At 41.0% G+C, this 6,228-nt stretch overlaps 1 long non-coding RNA gene across 1 annotated transcript; it reads right to left on the reverse strand.

Moving 5' to 3' along the window:
- Nucleotides 1-393: 393 nt before the first annotated feature.
- On the reverse strand, nt 394-5,877 carry LOC121282573. The gene is made up of 2 exons (XR_005944079.1): nt 5,763-5,877; nt 394-1,610 (listed from the first exon to the last, which is right to left on the reverse strand). It is a non-coding gene; the product is annotated as an uncharacterized LOC121282573 (long non-coding RNA).
- Nucleotides 5,878-6,228: the final 351 nt, after the last annotated feature.

A 6,228-nucleotide genomic window follows, 5' to 3' on the forward strand; every position in this document is an offset into this window, starting at 1 on the left:
AGCTGTGACTTCTATGTTATTGGTTGGAAATATCATCATCATGACTCATCTCTGGAATATACAAAGTTATTAGCATGAAAAACAAAGTCTGGAACAAGGCTGTGAGAGAATCATGGTTTGCTACATTTCCCCGTCTGTTTGTCCTAAAAATAGAAAACAAATCACTCTAGTTACTAATGACTTGTTATTTCCCAGAAAGCATGCAGCAGCCATGAGGAAATCACCCCCCCAAGGCACAAGGCTGCGACTTTGCAAGGTCATTGGAGTTAGATTTCACTTCATTTCACTCCTTTTTGGTAAATCAGAAGCCCACTGCAGCATCACAACCCTGGGGGGTAAAAAATATTGTATATAGTAGCAAATTTATCACAAAATCACAATTTAAAAGTTTAGCAATGTCTCAGGCACTTTCCCACAATTTTATTTTTGCTTTCAAAAGAAAACAAAGTAGATACACACGGAGAAAGATGAAAAGAAACAAGATTACTCTCCACACGGGAGCCATGACATTATTAATGTACAGTAAATACCCTTGCTATTACTCGCCCAGTTTTGTTTGTCTACAAGAATAAATCCGCAAATCGTTGTGGAACTATGAAAGAGGTCAGCTACCCTTGGTTTGCTATGAATTACAGATAGCTTAAAAAAAGAGGGAAAATCAAAGGCAGAAAACAAGTAGCCATATCAAAATGTCCTAAAAAAATGCTCCCTATCTACTTTTTTCATGAACTTAGGAATCTGTGACTATTCACGCTGATCTTAACGAAAGGTGTTTACATGGGGTTATGATAGTTTTCACAACAGGTAGAAAAAACTCTAAAATCTGCACAGCAACAGGTAGAAAAATGTGATCAATAACTCAGATAAGTTTCTTAAGTGGATGTTACAAAGTTGAAATGCAGCCTTTATCACTGTACTTACTGAACACCTAAGACAATCAAAGACATGAAATAGGAATGAGGTTGGATACAAAATAAGGAAACTGTGACACAGATTTTGATGAGCTTAAAAATAACTAACTGTGACAGGAGTAAATGTGACATCATTCTACTGTGTCACATACAATCAATCTGAATTTAATGATACTAACTGACCCTGTCTCTAATGTCATGAGCATAGCACTTAGAATTATTCACTTCTCATAAAATATTGTCAGTGAATCAACAGATTCTGATCAATCTCTGTGGGTTTGGTAACAGAATAGTAGATAGATAGTTTTATGTCTTCAAATTAATAAACATTTTATGTATGCAAGTGCGTCAAAAGAATTAACAGAAGAAAAATGAAAAACAGTGGCTGTAATAAGTATCAGAGCGTCACAGAACTTTATTAGATCATGAATTGTTTTTGTAATGGAATACTGTAACTATCAGGTCACAGATTTAACCTTGACAGATTAAAATCCTTCTGTTAACATTGGGTGAATGAAATTCTTAAAGATTTATAGATAATTCCCAAGCTTCATCTGACGTATATTCTGCTGTGAGTTCTTCAGCGAGTTGAACTTCTGCAATAGATCACATTTTGCAGGTATCCTTTTAACCCTTTCCTGTTCAGCTCCATCCAAAAGCATGAAGGCCAAAAGTCAGAAAAAATTAAATATCTTTGAACTGAAAAAGGAGGAGAAACATATATGAGGCATTTACATGTTAATCCATTTAAGAATGTGCCAGTGCCAGCCAGTCAATTCATTTCAGTGTTGCAGATCTCTGGGCCTCCCAAGCAATTATCTCTTTGGTGATAAGCAGGGATGTGAGACTGAAAAGTAGAACACACTGTAATTATGGCTTGGTAGCTACAGTCAAATGACAACACTTTGGCTCACTACGAGTTGGAAATCTGGTGCTTGGGATTGGTTTCCAGTCAACAAGAGTCTAAGCATCATCAACGTGAGTGCCAATTCCAAAATAGATAGCATGTCACTGGAGGTTCAGGAAATAACAGAAAATAAGTTTTTTAAAGATCAATAAAATGGAAAGCATGGCACATAAAGACAAATAAAAGATAGGCAGAACAGAAGAAGTGCATCCATAGAAGTTATAGCATGGAAACAGGCCATTTGGCCCAACCAGTCCATTTTGGCATTTATCTGCGATGCAAAAGAGTAATCTAAATTATATTTACCGACACTTTTCAATTTGTTTAACATTTTAAAGCCGGTGTTTTCAAACATTCATTTCTATTCACCTTATTACTAAATGCTTAATGGAATTGGGAATGTTTATAATTTGCAAAGATGTACTGCATTGCAATTTTTGCTTTGGAACCTTTCCTTGCTCCAAGCACTATTACTGAAACAAGCTGAAATTGTAGTCCTGTATGTGGCAGAGGTTGATTAAGCCATTGGCCGGGATTTTCCGATCCCGCCACAGTGGGTTCCTCCATGGTGGATGAGGCGAGCCATTCAAAGCTCCGTTGACATCAGCAGGACCAAAAGATCCCGCCAGCAGGAGGGGCCGGAAAATCCCACCCATTTTACCTATCATATCTTTTAGATAATGTAAAACACTTTAAAACTGTCACCTTGAATCATCCTGGCTCTGGTAATATTATTGCCCCAGCTGCACTTATTAACAGTCATCTGGTCTTTTACTGTAATTATTGCACATTTGCATTTTCTCCATTAAATTAAATGAAGGCATAAAAGATTACCCTATAATGACAACGTTTTCCATTAAATAATGGGCAGGCCTGAACAAAATGAACCAAACTGCCATTTTCATATTTTTGTGTTCTCTCAGTACGTAAAGTTGTAACGACCAATATGTATTTACTCTCTATAAAAATGTGATTTATACAATTATAGGGTTTCAGTGTACATTGTCCATAGTATACACTATGAAGCAAACAGGGAACACAGGAATAGGAATAGGCCATTCAGCCTGGCATGGCTGATCTGTACCTCAACTTAATTTACTTCCTATGCTCCATATCCATTGTGAAGAATACATTGGCCTATATTTTGCACCCAGCGACAAAGAGACAGCACTCACCACTGACCTTGACCTAAAGTGCTTACTTACTTAACCCCATGCACCTGGTGAGAATTTCACTGTGAAAGCAGAAGGATTCCCTGATGAAATGGGCCCCACTATAGCTCTGCAGCATTCACTCATGCAGGCTTAAAGGGCAGAGCACATGATGCAGTGAATGAAGCCATGCCAACAGAATCTGTCAAAGCTGACAGGAGCAGTAGACATGGTAAAAGTTAAAAAAGCAATAAACTTATTTTTATAATGTCACATGCATGTGAACAGGATTTTGAAATTGTCATATAAATGTCGACAAAATTATGTTAAAAAGTCATAAATTTGAACAAATATGTAAAAACTTGGATAAATGTGACGGAAGCTATGGCAGTTAACTGTCAGTCACCATCACTGGTGCATTCTTCATGGTAATGCCACTTGCCAACTAATCAATACTCTCTTCATATACTATATAAATTGTTGTTTTCCCCTCATATTGATATTCATGTGAGTTGTCCTGATGAGTACAAGGCAAAAAGCAATACTGATGATAGCTTCTTGATCGCTATCACTAGCTTTACATTCCAGATTTTTTAACTGAATTCAAATTCCACCAGCTGCTGTGGTGGGATTATGAACCCACATCCCCAGCGCATTAGCCTGGGTCTCTGAATTACTAGCCCAGAGACATTACCACTACACCACCACCAACCCCATAATACCAATGATATTATTTGTCATTATTTATGTGGAAATCCTGCAACAACTTCAGTTGAAGTCAGAAGCATGGTTAAATGTACAAATTGAAAAGTCACTGTCTGAGACAGTGCCTTATATAGTTCAGTCACAATTACGACAGAACATTCCGTCAAAGCTTGAAGACTTGTTCGATTTGTGTTTCCTACATTACAACAGTGACTATGGGCAGGATTTTCCAGCCCTGCCAGTGGCAAGCACCGTCGCAGGTGGGATGGGAAAATTTTGGCCACTCTCCAAATTTTCCTGTCCTGTCTGCAATGATGCCCGCCACTGGCGGGGCCGGGAAATCCCAGCCTATCCTTCATAAATATTTCACAGATTGCAGAGCACTTTGGGATGTCCAGAGGTCACGAAAGGTACTATTAATGCAAGTACTTCTTTCCTGTGATTTCTGTGTTAGCACGGATTGAAAATGGGAGAGGGGTAAAGAACAAACAAGGACAGACTGAAACTAAATAAGCGCAAATACTCAGACACTAGCAACTGTATTCAGTGGGCTGAACTTTTCGCTTGGCGTGCGGGTGTGCACCCGACCCGCTTGAGTGTGAAATAGCAGGTGATCACTTCGGGTGAGCTTTCTGATGTCACCGCACACTTGCGCGATATTTCGGTTGGTGGACGTGCGCGAGAGTTGGAAGTGCCCCCCCCCCCCCCCCCAACAATTGAGAGGCCTATTAAGGCCATTAAAGTGGTAGTTTACTGAGATTTTTCATTGCCAGTCCAAAGTTAGGGTTGGCTGGCAGGCGAATTGGCCAGGTGGCCTTCACATTTTTCAGGAAACCTCATCGACGGGCGGGATGAGATTTCTACTATTAACTTTTTTAAAAATAAAAATGTTTAGACAGAATTTTCATCATCCACACGTTCCGGCGACTGATTCTGATGCGTGGACATTTTCTCCCTGTTTTTAAAATCTTTTATGTTTTTTGCAATCAAATTCTCCAGTTCCCTGAGGTAGCTCTCGGCCTTCAGGAAGCTTTCATTCCACGCTGCCCCCGCACCCGGGCTGACTTCAGCGCTCGCACTCCTTCCGCCCCCACCCCAGCAGTGCTGAGTGTTTCAGCGTGTCTTTCATGCTGGCTGCCCGTTAATTGGCCAGTCAACATGAAATCGCAGTAGGGATCCCATTCCCCGGCCACTCCTGGGCCCGTCGATCATGGGCGCCCACCGAACTAAAAATCCTGCTCCATAATAACATTCGTCGCTGTAGTCGACAATTTAACATCAGTGGTGCCCACTGTCAGGACCACTGAACTGCTTATTATAGATGAGAGTTGAAGCTGCTTAAAATATCAATTCTGCCATAATTAGCTTTGATTTATTGGCTTTGAAAATCCACTGGCCACATCCGTTACTTTTAATTTCACTGTAATGAGGATTATTCTTTAACAAAATCAGTTATTTTGGGCTGTTTAAATGTCAACATTGAATTATAATTGTTTCTTTAGCTTTTGCCACATTGGCCACGTTTTTGAGGCAAATAAGGTCACTAGCTGAGCATAGTGGATAATATCAAATGTCAGGTTTTGACACAAGCTTGCCGGAGGCAGGGGATCAGGATCAATGCCATCATCTTTTGCTCTCCTTGCTAATTTGGTTTCGGTTCAGGTCGGCTAAAGTCTTTGTTGGAGGTTGAAGTGATCGAAGAGTCCCTAACTGCAATGCAGTTATACTGAAAAACATGTCAGGATCATTCCTGCTTGCTGACGTTGCCCCCTCCAACCCCCTTCACCCTGCAGCCCAGGGGCAACTTCAATTTTTTGAACACCACCAAATTCTTTCCTTTTCTTTACTGGTGAGAGCAGTTGGTACTGTCACAAGTCATCAGATCCTACCAGCTACAAAATTCATGGCAGCCAGCAGACTAATCGAGAATTCGGACTTGACTTCATATGAAGCTTGCCTTTTGGCAGCTAACAGCTCGTAAAGCTGGATAACTCCAATGTTCATTGGCTGAAGCTTAGAAATAATGGATTGAATCTCCCAAGGCGTGGCAAAAGCCGTCGGATCGCCACTCCGCTCCTATTTACTTACCTTGCACCGGAGCTCTGCGTATCTCACCCGGACTTCTGTAATGGAGTTTTTAAATGGTCATATAAGTGACAAATAATCATATAAACTCTTCAGAAATGTGGACTGTCTCTGTTCTGGGAGTCTGTCGTCATAATGCAGGATCACTGGAGGAAGCAAAGCCACGCCCTCTTTTTACAGCACTAGTTGCCGTATTCCTGTAAATTTAATTGTTCCAAAGCCACTTGAGAAGCTAGGGAGAGAAGGTAAGTCTGTAAGGTAAGTGGGTGAAGGGGTAGGGTGACAGGTGAAGGGGTGCCATGTTATTGGGTGAAGGGTGGCAGATAAGTGAGTGAGGGAGTAGGGTGGCAGGTGAGTGGGTGAAGAGGTAGGGTGGCAGGTGAGTGGGTGAATGGTAGGGTGGCAGGTGAGTGGGTGAAGAGGTAGCGTGGCAGGTGAATGGGTAGGGTAGGTTAGCTAGTTCGGGGTG

This window comes from Carcharodon carcharias, chromosome 9, assembly GCF_017639515.1.
Source record: "Carcharodon carcharias isolate sCarCar2 chromosome 9, sCarCar2.pri, whole genome shotgun sequence".
Lineage (NCBI taxonomy): Eukaryota > Metazoa > Chordata > Chondrichthyes > Lamniformes > Lamnidae > Carcharodon > Carcharodon carcharias.